Source organism: Microtus pennsylvanicus, chromosome 2, assembly GCF_037038515.1.
Source record: "Microtus pennsylvanicus isolate mMicPen1 chromosome 2, mMicPen1.hap1, whole genome shotgun sequence".
Classification (NCBI taxonomy): domain Eukaryota; kingdom Metazoa; phylum Chordata; class Mammalia; order Rodentia; family Cricetidae; genus Microtus; species Microtus pennsylvanicus.
The window spans coordinates 38657720-38680611 of NC_134580.1; positions in this window are offsets into that span (position 1 = coordinate 38657720).

Genomic DNA, 22892 nt, shown 5'->3' on the forward strand with positions numbered 1-22892 from the left:
TACATAATGTTCAACTGACGTTTTCTGATAGTATCACTTTAATCTGTAAGAAACCTGTACCTGCAATTGAGAATTGTACAGCTTCACTATGGATATGGGTTGATGGTTTTCACCAAAGAGCAAGACAAACAAAGCTGTGTGTCAGAACTTTGCTTATTGTTAAGAGGGGATAGTGAGTACCTTCTTTGCTGAATCAGTAATTTTTGAATAGCAGATAACTCGCTTAGCTTTTCTTGGATGCCACTTGCAACATTAAGAGGAAGAGACAAAAGACACTTGTGTGTTTACTCTGCTTCTATTTGACACTTTCTCCATCACTTTCTTATATCTAGACAGGCAGGAAAACCATAATCCGAGTGCTCATGTGTAGAGCTGGCAGATTCCTGAGGTGAAAATAACCCCTTAGCACTAGCAGGTTGCCATCCTCCGGATGTGCGGCTGGGTGGAAATACAGCAGTGCTCACTGGTGGTATTCCCACCCCACACTAGAATACAGAGCCAGTTATCTCAAGAACATAGACATCATAGACTAATCAGGACGTGGTGAGTTTCCAGTATTCTGTATCTTTGTTTTTCATATAATTTGTCATGTGTTTATGTGATTTAATTTCAATAATGGCTGGGTTTAACAGCCAGCATGCATAATTTCAAAAAATATGTTAATTGACTTTTGGGAGCTTGTGTGAGCTGGCTTCAGTGCACATCAGGACCTCTTCCCTTTTCTTCCATAGTTGGCAGTTTCTAGAGATAACAAAGTATGTCCATTTTCTCCTCTTGTTCCTGGCCCAGTGCCTGTCATAGAAAATTCCCTTGATAAAGGTGCATTGAATAAATAAAATCTTAGGCATATTTTTTTCTTATTAAAAGCTCATGCTCCTAACTGGTGATTTTTTTCCACACCCTCTCATCTTATGTGAGCAGCATGGTGCAAAGTTTAGAGCGGCCTGAATTCAGCTCTTGGCTATGTCATTAACTACACACTGTTGGGTTATTAGTAAGCAAGTGATCAGTAATAATGGTATTATTTTCCTTTTATGGATGTCACCATGACAGTATCTTAGGTGTCAGGCAGTGTGCCTGGTACCTGTGGTCTTTGTACTAACATTTGTTGTTATTATTACTAAAAATTAGCCGTATCATTTCCTGGACATCTGTGGCATGTCAGATATGCTGCAAGAAACCTTCCATCATATCTCTGTAATATTTTAAGCAGTATTTCAAAGATGAGATGCTGAGCTCTAGAAGGACTGTGTGATGCGGCTAGGAAGGTACAGAATTGATGACAGGACTCCAGGCATAGAATTCTAAACAACACACACACACACACAAACATAGAGAGAGAGACAGAGACAGAGAGAGAGAGACAGAGACAGAGACAGAGAGAGAGAGAGAGAGAGAGGCTGGTAATACTTTATATTATTTATTATAATATTATAAACTAGAATATTCTGTTTTCTCTGTGGCCCATTTAGAATTGAACTCCCACAGCTTTGAACTTGCCACAGGGAGCTTCTATTAATTTCTCCTGGGAATGACACAATGCCCAACAAAAGCAACCTGTGGAAGGTAGGGCTTATTTCGGATCAAGAGTTGAGCGGGCTGTTCATCATCACAGGGAAGGAGGCGTGGTGGCAGAAGTAGGGAGCAGATGGTCCTGATGAGATTTCCTCATCACGAAGTAGAGAGAGTTGCATGTTGGCCCTTGGCTAGCCTTCTCCTTTTCATTTGGTCGAAGACCTCAGTTCATGGGTTAGTGTAACCCACAGCCAGAGTGGGTCTTCTCAGATAAACCCGTCTGGAAATGCTGTCAGAGACACATGAAGGTGTTTGTCTTTGTGATTCTCAAGTCCATCAGGTTCACAGTCAAGATTAACAAACTCATGTCCTGTTTTGACTCTTCAACCAGGCCACAGTAGTTGGCGCCCATGCTTCTGAATCCCTCTTAGACGCGCTAACACACTCATAAAACCCAGTAAATGGCAGGATTGTCGACATCCCTCTTGCACTGAATCTCAGACAGATGCCACTGTTCCCCAAACACCCATGGCCCTCCTCAAAGCTCTCCCAGGCACAACGCTATCTCCTGCCCCTTCTTCCCTGCTCTTTGGGCTCAGCACTTTTTTTTTTTATGCAGACAGGCTTTTGAATTAGAACTGACATTTCACCCAAGAGAAGTATACAATTAAATGGGCTTAACTCAAAGTTTATTTTAGAACAGTTCCATCAACCTACATTGGCTATGAATCCCCTGCCTCCCCAAACACACCCACAGTCCTAGACATTCATGGATCTACTCTCTGCCCCCCTAGATCTACATAGACTTTCTGTTGGGAGCTTGTTTTTCCTCAGTGTTGTCAAGCATTACAGCCTCTGGATTTTCTTGCCCTCCTTTCTCTCAGAACCGGAGCAACCTCCAGTCCCATGGCTCACACAGCAGTCCGGCTTCCTCCCTGCAATGGAGAAGCGCTGGTGCAGTGTGGGGGAGGGGAAGGCAATTTAATATCTTCCTGTTTCATAGTCATCCATGTAAACAACTCACTCCATCAGGGCATAAATTGAATTACTGCTTTAATAGAGGCATAATCAGCAGGCTTTGAAAAAAGAGATTGCTTCCTCCTAGGAGGGTAGAGCAGTGGGATTGAAGCTGAACCATGAATGGTAAACAAGGAGACCACAGGGTCAAAGACAGGGAGGAGCCTTGGACTGTGGGGTACCAGGGATAGAGTCTGCAGGGGTCTTCATGCTGTGCGGGGGATGGTGCTGAGCGGCAGCACTAAGGTGCATGGCAGGTGGGTGCTGAGGGCCGAGGAAAGGGACTAAGAGGTAAGGCTTATTGTAGTTTTTCAATCTTCACTTTGTTATTGTTCCTTTAAGGAGAAACACTCAATTTACATTTCATTTCGTCCTAATGAAAGGCATTAAATAGTAAGAGCTACAGTTTGGTTGAACAGGATTTAATTTTGATGTATCACAGACTATTATACTGTCATATTTTTTTTTGCCTCTCAAGAATCAACTTTCTTTTACCCCTTTGGAGGTAGTAAACCCCATGAAGAATACATGACAGTTTCAGCCCTTGCAAATATCTTGTATTATCCCTATGAGACAAGCACCTCTCTTGACCTCCCACACACAGATGAGGAACCAGTCACAGAATCCAAACCACTAGACCAATATTCCCCATTTGTTGAGGGACAGAGCCAGGCTTTGGTCCAAGTGCTAGTTCAAGATTTAAGACACTGGACACCTCTCTGTGACCTGAGATGACGGGGGAAGTCTGGGTCCAAGCCAGATCTCTGTCCTCTGACCAGGATGTACAATGCCTCTGTTGTTTATCTCTCTGAGCGTGGACTTGGTCACACCACAATATTGAGAGGTCCCTGGAAAATTCGCAGAAGAAAAGTGCCAGGTGGTAGAATATTCTGAAAGAACCTGGGCTTTGAAGTCTGGCTAGCATGACTTCCTAGCTAGTGTATGGCTTTGGAACATTTAACTTGTCTGAGGCTTTCTTTTCTTACTCTGAGAGAGATGGATTTTGTTTTCATTTTATTATCATTTATTAATTATTCAAAATAATGGGTTTGTTATGGCATTTCATAGATGTATATAATATGCTTTGATTATCTTCAGTCTCTCATTATCATGTCTGACTCTCCCCTCTTTATCATGTCTATCTCTTCCTCTTTTCCCAAACTCTCCTACTTTCATGTAGTACTTCTATTATATTTTTCTTTTGTGCATATTTTTCTCTTTTTATTTAATTATTATTGTTACATGTATACATGCATATAAATACAACCAGCTGAGTCAATTTAGTGTTGTTTGTATGTTTATGTTTTTAGAGCTGACCACTTGGTATAACCAGTTAGGGGTTCATCCCTAGGGGAAGACTGATTTCTTTCTCTCAGCAGTTGTTGGCTGCCTGCAAATCTTTGCGTGAGTGTGGGGCCTTGTGAGACATCTTCCATTACTATCCTATCAACTGGCATCGTTGTTCAGGTCTTGTTTAAGCTATCATGTTGTTGAGATTTCATGGGCGATGCTTCTCTATTTGTAGAAGACATAGTCTTACTGCAGACATCTTGGTCCAAGGATTCTTACAACTTTTCCATCCTTTCTTCTATGATGTCTCAAGTGTACAGATTCTGTTGTAGATGTACCGATTAGGGCTGAGCCCCGACCCCCATCAGTTGTCCTCTGCATTTTGACCAATTGTTGCTTTCTGTAGTGGTCTCTGTCTGCTATTAAAAGAAAGGTATTTAATGAGATATGAGAGATCTACTGATCTATGGGTATAAGGATAACTGTTTAGAATGTAATTAGAAATTATGCTGGTTTAGGGAAGCTGCAGGAGTAGATTCTCATCTAGCTTCCATGGCGTCATTAGCCACGAGTAGATAGCTAGGATTACAATCCTGGGCATGAATTTCCTCCTATTGAAGGAGCCCCAAGTCCAATCAAACAATTGTTGGTGGCCTCAAGATTTAAGTGGCACTATTGCATGTTTGGGGATATCTTACCATGTTGTTGTTGTTATTATTCATAGGCACGATAGCTGGTTAGCACTATTTTTCTCTTGGCACCTTTCATTGCACATTCTAGAACCATGAGAGTTAGTGTACAGCAAGGAGGCTCCAGGTCATGTCCAGATCAGTTCCTCCAGTCATGTGTTCAAAGTGTGTGGCGTCTTCAAGCCTCCTGTTGGGACTTACTTTCAAATTCTAGGAAGCAAACAAAGGCAACATCAATAACCTATATTGTTTGGGGGTGTTTCTTGAACGCTCCTAGCCAACAGCTAGAAAAGAGGTTTCTTATGCTCAATATTGAGGTTTTGTTAGATAGCCTATGGCTTTTGGGAGGAGCATTATCACCACAAGTGAGTGGCACAACTTCATAATATATAGTTGTGTCAGTCTGAATGTAATTGACCTCCATCAGTTCACAGGCAGTGACACTATTGGGAGATGAGGCTTGGTTGGAGTAGGTGTGGCCTTGGTGGAGGAAGTGTGTCACTGTAGGGGTGGCCTTTGAGGTCTTCTTTGCTCAAGTTATGATCAGTGTGGATACAATTTACTTCCTGTTGCCTGTGGATCTATATGCATTAACTGTCAGCTCCAGCTCTATGTCTGCCTGCATGCCACCATGTCCCACCGTGATGATGATGGGCTAAACCTCTGAAACTGTAAGCCACCCAATTAATTGCTTTCCTTTATAAAAGCTGCTGTGGTCATTGTGTCTCTTCACAGCAATAGAAACCTCAACTAAGATAGTAACTTCATTTAAAATCTATATAAATGTATGTTCATGTATATACCTACATATGCATATATATACATGTTTAATATATATTATATATAATTTGGGGTAAATATAAACTAATATCATTGTCTATATCTTTATGACATGTCCATGGAAATTGTTTTCTACATTGCTGAGCTCTAAACATGCTGGAGTTAGTCTCAGAGTGAGGCAGCTTCCTGAACTTCCTTTTCTCCATCTCCTGAGTGCAGAAGCAGAACCCACATGGCTGGGTGACTGCTTGTTCATGATGGAGGACAGTGGGGTGGGAGTGCATGCTTTCTGCGGGTGCAACTGATGAGCGTAAGGGTCTCAGCCCTGCAGGTACTGGTCATCCTGGAATCTAGAGAAGTAGGGTAGTCTGGCCTCCATCTTCTTGTCCTCAGGTAGTTCTAGCTCCCAGAGAAGCCTGGTGCTCCGGTTCATCTAGACCTGTTGTGTGTCTTCATGGGAAGTAGATGGATAGCCAGGAGGTAGTCCATAGGAAGAAGCCTGTGACCTCTTTTTGGCTATGTTTTGTGTGGTGCTTTTCCCCACCAGGCTCATTTCAAAGTAAAACCACCAAAACAGACAAAAAGGAGGCAAGAGATATGTGCCTTTGCCAACAGGTGGACCCCAGAAGAATTGGGGTCACAACACCTGAGAATTCTGTTGCCTCCGATCCTTCCTCCTCCAGCTGATGTGCTTCTGACTCCAGGCCACGCCAAGAAAAAGGCTCACTCTTCTAAATGGAGCAGCTTTCCTTGTGATTGTATGTATGTGTATGTGTACTTGTGTGTGTGTGGATATACATGCACGCATACACAAGTGCATGTGGAGACCAGAGGACACGCCCAGTTGTCATCCCTCTGTCACTGTCCACCTCGATTTTATAAAGACGGTTTCTCACTAACCTGAACATATCAGGTAATCTAGATTGCCTGATCAGCAAGCTTCAGCAATGCACCTGCCCCTACTTCTCCAGAGCCAAGATTACACCAAACTTGGTTCTGTAATAGCTCGCAAAGTGCTCAGGTTTGGACTAACTGGATAGAGAGTGTTGACTCTGAGTTCTAACCAAACTCCTACGTGATCCTGACAATGAATGAAGTTGGAGAAGCTGCATTATAGAACATGAACTATTTTATTTTTGGCAAATAAGTTTTATCCATCCTTGGCTTTCCTGAGGCCTTTTCCTTTTCTCGTGCTGTATTCATATTCACTGCGTGTTGCTTTACTTAACAGTAGTGATCAGTGGGAGACTGGAAGCTTAGGTTTTAATTTTCCCCCTAGACTAGCAATTCACAAGGCATGCATGCAGGGAGAGGATTGGAATTGAACTCCAGGTCGTGCTGAGGCTTTTCTCCAGATAGCGGGTGCTGTGTGTGGTGCATGCATGGTCATTTGACTTCTGCTGCTGAGGAAGATAGGCAGTGTTATCCTGTCCAGCTGTTCTATTACATGGCAAGCGTCTCATCTGCTAACTGCTGCACAGGCAGAGTGATTCCCACATGCACATCTTCCGTATGCCTCTTGGTGAGATCTCTGCTTTGATTTTGAAGGTGATCCCAAAGCATTTTAAGACAAAAAGTTTGACACTATACCCAGCGGCTGTCAGCCTCAGAAAGTGTGTTTTTACAGGCCTTGTTTTGAAGATCTGAGGCTGTGATCTCTCTTCCGCCTTCCACGTTCACGTCTGCTTACCTCTGTAGCCTTTCCACCCATTCTGGAACCAGGAGTTTTAACTGAATCATAATTTTAGGATTAAAAAGCATATATTCTTAATAGATGCTAACGCCTCCCACTGTGTTTGCTCTCTGTCCTCATCATGTACTGTTCTCTTATGCACATCTATGTCAGGTACACTTCTTTATTTCTCCAAAATGTAAGGAAGCATCAAGCTCTTTCTGAATGCAAAGCCTTTGCCTGCAATGGTTTTTCTTATGTTCCTGCTCAGGTTAACTGCTGTTGTTACTTGAGTCTCAGCCTATAGCAACATTCCATTAGCTTAATGCCTAGACCAGATACTTCACTGATACACCCCATTGGCATCTTGTTTCCTCACTAAACTTACCGGAGATGTACTGTTGGGTTCATCTGCTATTTCTTCTTCAGATGTGTGCCTACCGATTTTGGCATGGACTGTGGCTCACTAATCTTTTCCAGTTATTGCAAGAAGGTAAGTACATGTCAAGTTACCAGTAAATATTTGCTGAATAAAAGTTTACAAAGAAAACAAAGAGAGGAAGAAAACAAACAAATGGCTTGCTGGCTTCACAGTTAATAATGGGTGGAGCCAGACTTTGCATCTATCTGGATATTAAGACTCTGGAATTCTTATTTTTCTCCCAACAGAGATACATCCCAAATCCCACTCTTTGATCACTTGACCCAACCCCTGTCTGGTTTTTTTTTTTTTTGGCCTTCTCCCTCCATTGTGATTTCCTCAGATGGAACATGAGAGAACCACTCATCCAATTTTTCACTGTGCATTTTCCTTTCTTCCACGTTTTTACTGCACATGGCACTTGATTTAATAATTTTAATCAAGAAATTAATTGTGTTTATTTCCTCAGGCAGTTTTTAGGGAAAGGGTACAATTTTCTGAGCATCAAACGAAGGAAGAAAGGAGCAAATTAGATTTTGTTCTGGGGAGCTGATCTGCCAACTCAGTGTTCACGCTGGAGGCAATGATGCCTCCATTTACTTTTAACTCTGCTAGCCTCTGGGAGCCCAGGCTCCCTAGTCTCTTGAGTTATGATCAAACATGGTGACAGTGAGAGGATGGCCCCATCCTCTGCCGAGGTACAGCACTGCCAAGGTATTCACTCTGTAATTCATTCAGGTGCACACACTGTAGAAAGAGATCCAGACTGGACTGCGCCTCTCTTTCGGTGTTAGAGAGTGGAAATCGTCTCTGAAGATTATTTTATTCTCAAACTGTCTTCTGCCCACCTGCCCTGTGGGTTACCTGCAGCAGTGGACTTACCTCTTGGAATCCTAGTTCTCATCTTTGTGAAAGGGGGTTCATTCTGTCTGCTTCCAAAGTAACTGTGATGCACAACTGATGTGCACAGCAAGAATGAAATGTACTTATCCCATGCCTTCCCTGACACAGAGAAAGGTTTGTCCCTTTCCTCTGTGTCTTATCAGATAATATGATATGCCCCAGATTTTCCACACCATCTAGCAAGATGAAAGGTTTATCCTGTATATATCTTGTTTCCTCCATGTGCAGAACCTGCTTAAAGACTTCTCTTTTTTCTAATTCGATGAATTAATGAGTGGTCAAATCAAGCTGTGAAATTATTTTGCAATGGACATTCACAAAATGACTTCCCACTTTAAGTAGAACCGTGAAGCTGTTTCCATAGACATCTAGTCATTTTGTTAAATGTACAGAAGTGCTTTTAAAGCCCCTTTCAAAGAGACCCCTGGCATAGTAAAGTGGCAATTTTATTGTAAGCCAACTGATTGGGATACCCTGCTTCAGCACAACTATTTGTCTGTGGAGCATGGACTTCGCCAACTTTGTCTTGCTGAGCTCACACCAGAGCAAAAGCCCATCAATGTCAGTGAGTCAAGTACTCTCATATAATGTAAAGGAGCATTTCAGTTTCTTCTGAGAGGCCCATTGGCTCTCATGGGGTCTCAAAGGCAATTCCTTTACATTGCTTTGTACTTGTTGTGGAATAGAATAATTGTTTAATTATGTAAAGCTGTGTTACATTTGTTTATGATGCATTTGTCTAACTATGTAAAGATGTGTTGAATTTGTTTTATTTTGCCTGTTGATTGGTCTAATAAAAAGCTGAACAACTAATAGCTAGGCAGTAAAGGAATGGCCAGGACTGGCTGGCAGAGAGATTAAGTAAGAGGAGGAATATAAACTCAAGAGAGAACAAGGAAGATAGGGAGTTCCCTGGGGCTAGCCAGGCAGCAGCTGCTAGCCAGACAGACATGGAGGAAGCAGAAAAGTAGGGTATACAAAATGAAAGAAAGATAGAAAACCCCAGGGCAAAACATAGTGGGAGAAGCTTAAACTAACATCAAACATTCATAACAAATAATACATCTCTGTATCATGATTTGGGTGCTGGCAGTCTGAGAAAGCCTGCTTCATGCTGGTCAGAGCAGGTATGGCTCCGTTGACCTGTACGTCTTCCACAGATGGGATGGGATGTTCTGAAGCCTTCCAGACAGCACAATAATAGCACACTTCTCCCAGAGTCAAGCTGTTCTCAGACTAGGCTGTCTCTTTCTTGCCTCTGTGTCTCACTGGTGGAACAGTGGTTGAGGTATGTGACATACTTTGCTTATGTCATTCTGCTTCTCACATGTCACAGCAACCAACCAAAAAGGTGGATATTTTTATTTCTACCTCGCAAATAAGAACTAAGACTCAGAATGGTTGAGGCTGTTGGTCCTTGCCAACAACCTCTCTCTTAGCCATTAGCTGGGCTGAAATTCCATAGTAGATCATTCTACTTCCTGGGCTCCTAAGTTTGACTTGTTATACAGCCTGCTGGTTTAGTCCCAGAAATCCAATGTTTTCCAGTGATGCCATGGTTTTCTCAGTGCCTGCCACTCATATTCACGTGGAACAGTCTAAAGCAGCTGCCCATCCCCAGGTGTGGTCTCCTCACAGCAGTCTTGGAAACCATGGTGACATTATCACTCCGTTTCATGCAGACTACAGATGAATGACTGATCCTATTAGTCCATCCCTGCGGAAGGTAATGAGGTGCTTTTATGAATGGAGGACATGACCTATTTGCTACCACTTCATTAGAATACCAACCCCAGGACTGATGAAGCTGGTAGTAAAATCCTCAGCTGGCTCTGAGCATGCAGTGAATGGTGCAGTGAATGTGTCTGTAAATAATGCCTTTTGGCCTGTTTCATTTCTGCCTCTCTGGGGAAAGATTAAATTGGCACAGCTTCTAAGCCTGGTAGTATTGTCTTTCTCTTTATTAATGAGGGAATATTCAAGTCTGGTTTTGAAAAGTTTCCCTCCATGCAAGGAAATGTCTATGTTTTTTTCTGTGCTTATTCACAAAATTATTCATTAACTCATTAAACAAAAAAGGTATTTGGGTCCAGTGTGTGATGGGAAGTTAAAGTTGAGTTAAGGATTAGTGCTGTCCTTTGCTGGGTGGACTTGAGGATTATATTTTAGTCTATTTTATTTATTGTCTTAGCTTTTAGAGTCAAGATTTCTCTAGAATTCACTTTGTAGACCAAGCTGGCCTTGAACTCAGAGATTTCCTGACTTTGCCTTCCAAGAGCTGGGATTAAAAGCATGCAACACCACCACCAAGCAGGATCTTTTAAAAAAAATACCTATGATGTGCTGAGACAGAGGACAGTTACCCATCATGATTGGAATGTAGATGTTTTTCCTTCTCTAATACCATGATTCTTTTGCCTCAAGTTATATCCCTATGTAATACCATCCTTCTCCAGGGGTTATGGCCCTTCAGTTTGAACAAAGGCAATACACTATCAGTAATGTGTATCCCTGTCCAAGTCCACTAAGGGTCACTGAGCACTGGCAATGTTCAGACAAGAGTCAGTGCTAGTCTGAGAGGATAGATGCAGAGGAAAAGGCTTGTGCCTTGAGGAGCTCACACTGTGTTCTGGATGGAAAGTTTAGCATGAATAATATAAACCCAGACACAGATATTGGGGTTCAAGCTGAAGAGCAGAAGAGCTAACCACTAAAGAAATCTTTTACCTCTACCAAATCTTGAGACCAAAGGAGCAAGATCTTGTCCCCACGAAGCCTCAAACTCCACACTTCATGGAATTCCTGTCTCTTCCTTTTATATTCTTTTCTCTGTCCAGCTATATAGCTCAAGTTTCTACTTCCCTAGAGCTGAGATACTGGGGTTGAAGGTGTGAGCCACCACCACCTGGACCTGTTTCTGGATTGATCTTGTATAGCCCAGGGTAGCTTTGAACTCACAGAGATACGTCTGCCTCTGTCCCCTGAGTCCTGGGATTAAAGGTGTGTGCTATCACTCCCCAGCCTGTCTGGCTAACTAGTGTGGTTGCTTTGGCCTCTGATCTCCAGGCAAGCTTTATTTATTAAAACACAAACAATATACCACTAAAAAGCATAATTAGGAAAGTTGACGAGGGGGCCCACAGTGCATTGTGGGAGCACAGTAGTGGTATCTGACCTAACCAGCTGGCTCACAAAGGACAGATAGCAGTTAAGATTTGAAAAGAGAGAAGCTGGGTCATATGGGATTTACAAGGATGTGGATATTTGCAGGGACATACTAAATTCAGGGTGTGTATGACCATGAACTTTATTTGACTCAAGCAAAGCCTCCTTCCTGGGGCCTCAACAGGTTAGACTTGGGAACTACCTTATATAGCATGGCAGGGAACCAGAAGATGAAGAAATACTGCATGAATTTAATTGTGATTTGTCATGTGCTTTAGCACAATTTCTTTTGGGGGGGGGGTGTGGTAAGGATAATGGATTAGTGCAAATGAGATGGAGCAGGTGAGAGGTTATGGTAGGCTCCAGAAAATACGTAGTGATTCTGTTAGTACTCCTTATAGTCTTCAGTATTGCCAAGATTATCTTATAGCTAGTTGTACTGGCCAGCATCCTCTTAAGAAGGATTGTAGTTTCCAGGTTCCCTACAGAGAAGACAGTCTTACTATTTCCATACACAGGCACAGTTCAACACAGTTGTGTTTTTCTTTCTAGTGGCTCCTCATCAATTAATCCATGCTTGATTAATTGAATTCATTAGTGATCAATACAAGTTCATGCTTATTAAATGCTCAATTGTGTGAAAATATCTCCAAGCCATGCTCCTCCACATATATTCTTAGAGCCTTCATTTTAGAGGATGGTAATAAATGTTTATCAGATATTAAAGGTCTCCTAGTCAAATGTGCTTGGAGGTTCGGGGCGGGGGTATTCTGAACAGAATGATCTGGCAGAACAACCAGGCTCTCAATCACCAGACAAACTGGTTTGTCCAGGAAGGATCCAAAGGGGAGGGAGAGCCTACTCCCAACACCATAGTCCTTCACTCCACCCTTTGCAAAGGTGGCTGCTTCATGGTTTACATCCTTGCAGTAAGTTTTGGAAAATTCACATCTTGGTAGCAGACCCATAGCAAGCCATGCTTTTGCTTCAGCCCTAGATTGTCAATTACTTGTGGGCAGGGAAAGGTCCATGCTCACTTTAGCTTCTCTAGGGCAAAGCTAGTTCTATGGTGTTATCTTTTTGCCCATCACTGACATTTCTAGGGTTCAAAGTTTATGCCCATAACATGAACTTTCTATCATGCCAATTTCTCATTATTGGAGACCCCTTAAACACTCTGTTAATAACTTTGGTAGTGAACATTAAACCCTTGTACAACTCTTGATGAGCATAGTGTGCCTTGACCTGCTCCAACCTAGTCTTCCTGATGTCTATTGCCGTTAGCTCCAGCAGCCCAGCATGGCTCAGACTCCAGCCCACTGGCGTTATGGAGTATATGCTAGAAGTTAAGTTTAAAGGAAGATCCTCGGGATATAAGGGAAAGGATGAGCCAGTTCTTTGGTTGCTGGCAAGAGTTCTTTGTGGGGAGCACAAAGAAATGGTCTGTGAGCAAGTCTCTGAGCTGAATCTTGCATTCCCCAAATAGCTGCTAGAATAGCATTGTGCTGTGATTATTGAAAGCTTGAGTTAGCAATTGATTTTCAGCTTGAGAGATCAATGTGAAAAGAGATTGCAATGCAGGATTATGAAGAAGCCATCTGTGACCCTTGCACTCAAGAAGCAGCCACATCTACCCTAGCAAGAGACATCAGCACCTTAGAGTGATTGTAGGTCTATAGTGTGTTTGTGTTACTGGAAACTCCTTAGGTGGTCACAACTGGTGTTTGTCAAATAGCAACTGACTTATGGTAGATGTTGCGTGTGATGCTCCGGGCAGGCTCTCCTGTTACCTGAAGTGATGAAGCAAACAGAGCAGTTATATTAGTTGGCCACCACATTAACAGAGTGGCAAAGGGTTTTAAACTTATACTAATTTCAATGAAAAAAAATCTAAGTCTTGCAGGGTTGATAAGGACCACTTTATGCACTTGTAGCTCTAGATGTATCAATATTCTGTCAATCAGCTCCAGGCAGCAATGTTCTCTGGTGCCCAGGCAGCCTCAGTGACCCTGGTTTTGGAGGGATTTTCTGTCTTCAGTCTTCAGATATCTTTATTCTGTTTTCATTTATGGTAACCCCAAATGCCATGACAACACATCTGTCAAAATAAGTGTCGAGTGGTCAGGTGATAAAATCAAGTCTCAGCTCATATGCACCTCACCTTGGGTTCGCTATTCCAAAGATCTTCCCTATATCTCTGCTCACTTATTTAGTGTGCCTAGACTAGATACACTCAGCAACTTTAAGAATACTTATGATGATGTTGGACCCAAGGTGTGAAGTTCTTTTTGATAGAAGGGCTAAGTACAGATCCTGGGGCTTTTGTCCTCATTCTGCCGAGATTGTAACCAGAACAATGCTTTATTACTGGAGGGAATTTCAGGGTTCTGTATCACCATCAAAGCCTTTTTTTTTGAAAGTCACAGACATAGAGAACTTTATCAATGTCCCCCTCAATTCTCAAGCTTGGGCTTTTCAAAAGTCAGGTAGGTACTGGAGAACGTAACATGGGCTAATCAGATTGGGTTTTGATTGTATTGCTGTCCGAGGTACCATCTTTACTGGAGGAGTTAATTTGACACCCCATCATGTAGTATGTAACTAATGACATAAGCTTTTTTTTCATATCAATTTTCAAGACAATGACCAGCAGCTGGCAGGCCTGATATGAACCTGTCACAGGTGTGTTAAGAGGCAACATCAATTCTCTTGCTCCCAGGCATTATATAACTCACCAGGCTCTTGATGATCTTGACATCTCATGAAACACAGCACTGGTTTGGTACGTGGTTGACATTGGGCTGACCATATCTGATGAGACAGGAGTAAGCTTTGTGGATAACATAAAAGGATACATGTGAATTACAGGGTAGAAGACAAACTCTACCAAAATTGAGGTCAGTTTTCTGGATAGGAACCACATAACAAAATTAAATCATGACCAGGTAAACAATTTAAATAGACCTATAACTTGCAAGGAAATCGAAGCAAACATCAAAAGCCTCCCAATCAAAAAAGCCCAGGGCTAGATGGTTTCTACCAGAATTCTACCAGAAGTTCAAAGAACAGCTAATACCTATACTCCTCAAATTGCTCCACATACTAGAAACAGGAGAAACATTGCCAAACTCTTTTTATGAGGCTAAAGTTACCCTGATACAAAAACCACACACAGACTCAACCAAAAAAAAAAGAATTGCAGACCAATCTCCCCCATAAACATTTATGCCAAAATACTCAATAAAAACTGGCAAACTGAATCCAAGAACACATAAAAAAATCATCCACCATAATCAAGTCAACTTCATCCCAGAGATGCAAGGATAGCTGAACGTACCAAAATCTACCAATGCAATTCACTATATAAATAAACTGAAAGAAAAATCATATGATAATCTCATTAGATGCTAAAAAAGCATTTGACAAAATCCAACACCCCTTCATGATAAAGGTCTTGGAGAGATCAGGGATAAAAGGAACATATCTAAATATAATAGAAGCAATATAAGCAAGCTGACCACCAATATCAAAATAAACAGAGAGAAACTCAAAGTGATTCCACTAAAATCAGAAACAAGACAAGGCTTTCCACTCTCTTCCTATCTACTCAACATAGTTCTTGAAGTTCTAGCTAGAACAATAAGACAACAAAAGGAGATCAAGGAGATGCAAATTGGAAAGGAAGCAGTCAAACTTTTACTATTTGCATATGATATGATGATATACATAAGTGACCCCAAAAACTCCACCCAGGGAACTCCTACACCTGATAAATACCTTCCGAGATGTGGCAAGATACAGGATCAACTCAAAATATTAGTAGCCCTCCTATATACAAAGGATAAAGAAGCTGAAAAAAAAATCAGAGAAACATCACCCTTCATGATAGCCACAAATAACATAAAATATCATGAAGAAATACTAACCAAAGAAATGAAAGACCTGATCAACAAGAACTTTACGTCTTTGAAGAAAGAAACTGAAGATGTCAGAAAATCGAGAGATCTCCCATGCTCTTGGATAGGTAGGCTCAGCATAATAAAAATGACAACCCTACCAAGTGCAATCTATAGATTTAATGCAATCTCTATCAAAATCCCAACACAATTCTTCACAGACCACAAAAGAACAATACTCAACTTCATATGTAAAAACTAAAACCCAGGATAGGCAAAATAATCCTGTACAGTAAAGGAACTTCTGGAAAGATCACCATCCCTGATATCAAACTCTATTATAGAGCTACAGTAATGAAAATAGCCTGATGTTGGCATAAAAACAGAGAGGTTGACCAATGGAATCAAATAGAAGACCCAGATATTAATCCACAGACCTGATTTTTGACAAAGAAGCTAAAATTATACAATGAAAAAAAGCATCTTTAATAAATCGTGCTGGCATAACTGAATGTCAACCTGTAGAAGAATGAAAATAGATCCATATCTATCCCCATGCACAAAACTCAAGTCCAAATGGATTAAAAACCTCAATATAAATCTGACCACACTGAATTTGACATAAAAGAAAGTGGGAAGTAGCCTTCAATGCATGGGCACAGGAGACCACTTCCTAAATACAACACCAGTAGCACAGACACTGAGAGCAACAATAAATAAATTAGACCTCTTGAAACTGAGAAGTTTCTGTGAAACAAAGAACACAGTCAATAAGACAAAAAGGCAACCTATTGAATGGGAAAAGACGTTCATTAACCCCACATTAGACAGAGGACTGATATCCCAGATATATAAAGAACCCAAGAAATTAGACATCAAAATACCAAATAATCCAATTAAAAATTGGGGTACAGATCTACCCAGAGAATTCTCAACAGAAGAATCTCAAATGGACACAAGACACTTAAGGAAATGTTCAACATTCTTATCCATCAGGGAAATGCAAATCAAAATGACTCTGAGATACCATCTTATATCAATAAGAATGGCTATGATCAAAACCACCAATGATTGCTTATGCTGGAGAGGATGCGGAGTAAGGGGAACACTCTTCCATTGCTGTGGGGAATGTAAACTTGTATACCATTCTGAAAATCAGTATGGTAGTTTTTTAGAAAATTGGGAATCAACCTGATGGAGGAAGGTCATTGGCTAATAAAGGAACTGCCTTGGCCCATTTTATTGGTTAGGACATAGGTAGGTGGAGAAAACAGAACAGAATGCCGGGAGGAAGAGGAAGTGAGGTCAGACTCCACAGCTTTTCTCTCGGGGGCAGACGCCTCAGAGAGGCACCGTGCCCCGCTCCCGGGCAGACACACGCGATGAAGCTCCGACCTAGAATCTTCCCGGTAAGACCGGTGCTCACAGATTATTAGAGATGGGTTGATCGGTATATCAGAATTAGCCAGTAAGGGCTAGAGCCAAAAGGACCAAGCAGTGTTTAAATGAATACAGTTTGTGTGTTGTTATTTCGGGCATAAGCTAGCCAAGCAGGCGGCTGGGGTGTTGAGGACGCAGCCCCGCCACCCTTATTACTACAAATGGCGCCCACGTGGACAACTGAATCCACAGAAAGCCTGAAAAAGCTTGGGAAAGAGTAAAGCATGTTTTCTGGATAGCAACAATTTCTCGGGTCTACTCTGCTTGCCAGAGGCAAGCAAGCGCCTCATCTAAGAGAGGCTTCCTGACTCAGCTTTAGCTGCAAAACCCTGCAGCTCATTAAGAGGTCCTGCCACGAAACACTTAAATGGTATTGACGAAAAGCTGAACGCATGCTTTTCGGTTTTCAGCCTAGCAGGAAAAAAGCTGCGCCGTTTAAAATGCCAGCTTTCTGGGTTGTCCTGCCAGGACAGACTCTGACTCTTTTACGCAGGCGGTTCATGCGGTTTGCAACACAGGCTGCTGAGCTCACTTGCTGGCAGGGACCTTGAAACACTGTAGACTTGTGGTGCTGAATGCGGCTCTGGCCGGGACCTCAGCCACAAGGTTGGAATGGCAGAAAGCTAAGGAATGGACTACGTCTAGCTGGCAAAGCCACGCCTTTAGTCCTACTGATATTGCTCAGTAATTTAAAGGCTCTTGTGGTCAGAAAAAGAGAGATATACAGTAAAGAGAGATTCAAAGACAAAGAAAATTTCTGAATGGTTTAAAGTGTGTTAAAAATATATGTAGACTAAAAGTTGAAGTTCTTAAAGCAAAATCAAAAAAAGCAAGAGAGTTGTTGTGTGTGGTAGTACACACCTTTAATCCCAACACTTGGAAGGCAGAGGGAGATTGACCTCTGTGACTTCAAGGTGTGGTAGCACACGCCTTTAATCCCAATGCCTGGAAGGCAGAGACAGGCCGATCTCTGAGAGTTCAAAGACAGCCTGGTCTACAGGGTTATTCCAGGTCAAAGATATGCGCTCAAAAAGCAAAAAGTTAACCCAGGAATGTCACAGCTTAGATTCTTAAGCGCCTAGTGATTTAAAGGCGCAAATCAAAAGTGCTCCTGGATAGTAAAAAATTGCAGATTCACAATAGGACAGATTCAGACCACTAAATGAGTCACACTGTTGGATGAATGTACGTAGGCTTGGGAGAGAGAAGAAAAAGAATATAGAGAATAAAGTTAATGTTTTTTTTTTTTAAAAAAAAGTAAAGTCTTTAAAGAGACAGAATAAAGTAAAGTGATAGAGTAAAAATAAGCCACGTAAAAATGGAAAATTCACAGAGAGTCTGGATTATGTACATTGTGTTTTCTTTAAAATTTTTGACTGTGAAGGAGCTAAGTACAGAGAGACATTTCATTATATGGGCTGCCAAGTGGAACCAGAACAGATATCATGAGGGTATGATTTCAGAATTTGGGTCTAAGGATATGATGCTTTGGAGAGGGTCTTCTTTTGTTTTCACAGAGGATCAGACCTTGTGGATTGCATTTATCCCGATGTGGTATGATAGACCACGCCCTCCTGAAGGGTTGGTGTGAACACCTTCAGAAAATTGCTTCGACCAACTGCCAACTGAGATGAAACTAGCACACAGGTTATACCATGAAAGACCTAATTAACGACGCCCCCATTCAGCAGGAAGCAGTTTGGAGAGAAAAAAACTGCGCCCATGTTCCCAAATATGGTTTATAATGTTCTTTTACATTTAAAGGGGGATATGATATAGGTATGAATAATTTGCATTAGTATAGATTTTGCTTTATTGATAGAGATTTAAGGTCAATTTTGTTATATGTATAAGTGTTTCTGATTTTGATTAAGGTATTGTGATTGTGTAGTTCATTTAAATATGTACTGTATAATTAAGAAATATAGGTTGTTAATGGATAATCATCGATAATAGTAAAGCTTGTAGTCATGTTAGTTAGATTTTCTAGATATATAGAGATATATTTTAGGTAGACATTTTTCATGTCTTTCAAAGATTACAGAATAGGACATTTAATATTTTAATAACTTAGGACTTTTCATGACAATGAGACACTCTGCTCCTGGCAGCACCAATCTACTTCAAGAGGAAGATGGGCATCGAAGAGGATCCTTATGGAGTTTGATTGCCATTTGGGCAAGAAACTGCTCTTGCCTGGACTATTGCATAAACTGGACACAGAGAACCCACAGAGAGAGGACTACTGAACTTGCCTAAGGTGAGATGATCTTTCGGGGTTCCTGATTCATGAAAGAGTCTGCGAGACATTCTGCAGGACACAACAGATAGTGACTGAACTGACTTTGAATTTCCCTGCTTTATGGAAATGTCTGCTGGATACCATGGGCCTGAAGGCTGAAGATGGATGCCCCAAAGGTACAGAGGAACTTTGGGTGACTGTCCAGGCAGCGAGATGTCTCTGTCATCTAGAGTTTTAAAAGTTGCTTTTTTCTTGTTTGCTTAGGTAGTATTGTATCTTTCTGGAGTCTTTGATGGAGTTAAGAATAGTTAGTTATAGTTATAGTTTTACTTAGTTATGATAAAGATTATTGTAATTTTTACTTGATAACTGTTTTGTTATATGTAATTTTGCTATGCTAAAGTTAAAGCCTTTATTTTTTTTGTTTAAGCCGAAAAAGGGGAAATGATGGAGGAAGGTCATTGGCTAATAAAGGAACTGCCTTGGCCCATTTTATTGGTTAGGACATAGGTAGGTGGAGAAAACAGAACAGAATGCCGGGGCGAAGAGGAAATGAGGTCAGACTCCACAGCTCTTCTCTCGGGGGCAGACGCCTCAGAGAGGCGCCATGCCTCACTCCCGGGCAGACACACGCGATGAAGCTCCAACCTAGAATCTTCCCGGTAAGACCGGTGCTCACAGATTATTAGAGATGGGTTGATCGGTATATCAGAATTAGCCAGTAAGGGCTAGAGCCAAAAGGACCAAGCAGTGTTTAAATGAATACAGTTTGTGTGTTGTTATTTCGGGCATAAGCTAGCCAAGCAGGCGGCTGGGGTGTTAGGGACGCAGCCCCGCCGCCCTTATTACTACATCAACCTACCTCAGGACCCAGAAATACCACTCTTGGGCACATACCCAAATGATGCTCAATCATATTACAAGGATACTTTTTCAACCATGTTCATAGCAGCATTATTTGTAATAGTACCTGAAAATGTCCTAGATGACTCTCAACTGAAGAATAGATAATGAAAATGTGGTACATTTATACAATGAGTGCTACTCAGCAATTAAAAACAATGCTGTCTCGAAATTTGCCTGAAAATGGATAGAACTAGGAAAAAGAAAACATCATGAGTGAGGTGACCCAAATCCAGAAAGATGAACATGGTATGTACTCATTCATCAGTGAATACTGACTGTAAGGCAAAGAATAACAAGCCTATATAGTTCATGATCCTAGAGAAGCTAAGTAACAAGGAGAACCCTAAGACAAACATATATAGATACTCTGAAAAGGGGAAAGAGGCAAGATTTCCTGAGAAAATTGAAAGCTTGGGGGTGAGGGAAGAAGGGAGGATAGAAGGGGAGGAGGAGAGGAAAAGGGGAGGAAAGAGGAAAAATTGAGGTAACGATTCAAGATGGGGGAAGAACAGAGTTGGAGAGCAAAGAAAGAGATATCTTGATTGAGAGAGCCATTATGGGGCTAGCAAGAAATAGAGAAATTCCCAGGAATCCACAAGGATGACCACAGCTAAGACCTAAGCAATAGTGGAAAGGGTACCCGAACAGGCCTTTCCCTGTAGTCAGATTGGTGACTGTCACCATAGAACCTTCATCCAGCAACTGATGGAAGCAGAGGCAGAGAGTCACAGTGGAGCACTGGGTTGGGCTCCCAAAGTCTAGTCGAAGAGTGGAAGGAGTGAGAATATGAGCGAAGAGGTCAAGCCCATCATTGGGGACCCTCACTGAAGCAGCTTCACCTGAGCTAATGGGAGCTCACCAACTCTGGGCAGACAAAGTAGGAATCAGCACAGAACAAAAGTAGGCTCTCAGAATATAGGTAACAGTTGTATGGCTAGGACAGACTGCAGGGTACCAGGATTTATCCCTACTACTTGTACTGGTTTTTTTTTGGAACTCATTCTCTTTGGATGGATATCTTACTGAGCCTACATATAGTAGGGAGATCCTTGGACCTTCCTCAAAGCAATGTGCCTTACCCTCTCTGTGGAGTGGATGGGCATTGACATCAGGGGGAAGGTGAAGGAACAGGAAGAGGGGAGGGAGTGGGAACTGGGATTGGTATGTAAAATGAAAAAAATAGTTTTTAAAAATAAAATAAAGAAAAGAAAAAAAGAAACATTGGACATGCAATCTGAGATGTTTGTAGTCATGTGACAACTGCCACTTTTACCTGGAAATCATAGCAAGAGAAAACTTCAGCAAGTTCCAGTCACAGTGCAGTTTTCTCTACCTCTGGGCTCCCTAACCCATCTGATTCATGATACTTGTGGTGTCCATGGAAAGTGGGAAAATGGATGAAACCCGTAGACAACAATGGCAGGAGAATCACTGTTCAGATTTCTAAGACTTTGGGAATAAACATATTTCCATCTTCAAGTAATTGTTTTCCTATGAGATGAACACAGGCTTGTTGCTGGGTCTTTAGAGAAAATGAAGGCCTGATCTTATGGGCTGAGCTTTCAGTAATCTTCTGGGTATTTGACACTACTTTAATGCCACCTCCTGTTGTGTTGCTTCTTTCTCCTTGACCTAGGGACTCAGCAACTGACTTCCTTCTGCTATGAATGACCAGGCTTACCTTGCGGGGGGGTTCCCAACTTGCCAAGTAAGTAGAGCAGTGTGCTTCTGATCCTGCACCCTTCTCTGAGGTCTCTGCCAGCCACTAGGTGGTATGTTGGTTGTATTGGATGCCTTCCATCCTCCCAGTCTAGTCTTGCCTGAATAGACTATCATTCTTAGTTTAGATGGCCTTTTATTGCTCGCCTTAGTGCCTCCATCACCATCCTTCCACTTAAGTCTGACCTTACTTGCAGTCACGCTGTTACACACACCATTGCTTCCGACCAAAAAACACTTTTCACAACATACAATGTGCGAACGAGGCTCCATGTCCATGGAATGACCAGGTATGACCCACAGCCCTCATCAGCTCAGAAACCTCTGGCTTAATTAAATATGAAATGGCTTACTGATGATGTATCCACAGACAGGGGACAACCTGCTGGGATTTTAGACTCCTACATCACAGGATGAAATATATTTTTTTTTCAAATTTTTATTTTGTATCAGAGGCAATTATAGGCACCTATGTATTCAGAAATGATGATGATGATGATGTGTGGTGTGTGTTCTCAGGTCACTTGCAGAGAATTTTCTTTGTATGAAATAACTTAGGCCTGGGGTAACTTGGAATTGTAATCTCTGGGAAGAGAGATGATGCCAGTAAGAGACACAATGACTGACGCAGAAAATGGTGACATATATAATTCTGTACTGCAAACTACACTGAAGTTGTATGCTTACCCATTGCAGTGGTTAGTGTCATCAGGTGGAAAGCACCTTTACTCTGAGTGACATGAACTAGTAACTGTGAGTGACATGAACATTTATTAAAATTCTGTAATGCAAAATAATAGTAATGCCACCAGAAAGACTAACCACATAGTTGAAGGACACAATTACTATAAAAGCAAGACATGAACTTGAGATTCAATTCTCATATAAAAATAAAAATTAATGGCATAGACAGGTCATAGATTCAAAATAAACATGATAAATTTTCCTGTAAAGATAAAAGAGGATATTGGTGATGTGATGGGAAATGGGAGCATGAAGTTAATAAAACAGAATCAAATAGAGATGCACGATGGGAAAATGGGGTGTTAAAATATAGAACAATAGATGGATGTCAGAGCAGAATGTCTATATGCTTAAGGACAAATTAGCTGGAGGGCCAGCTTGAGGGACTCTCCTAGAAGGCACTAGAAGGAAAGATAGGGCTGAAGAAATGTTGTGGTGTTATCCTGATCTCTGAAAGAAAATGCAAAAATAAATAGGAAGACAAAAGATGATT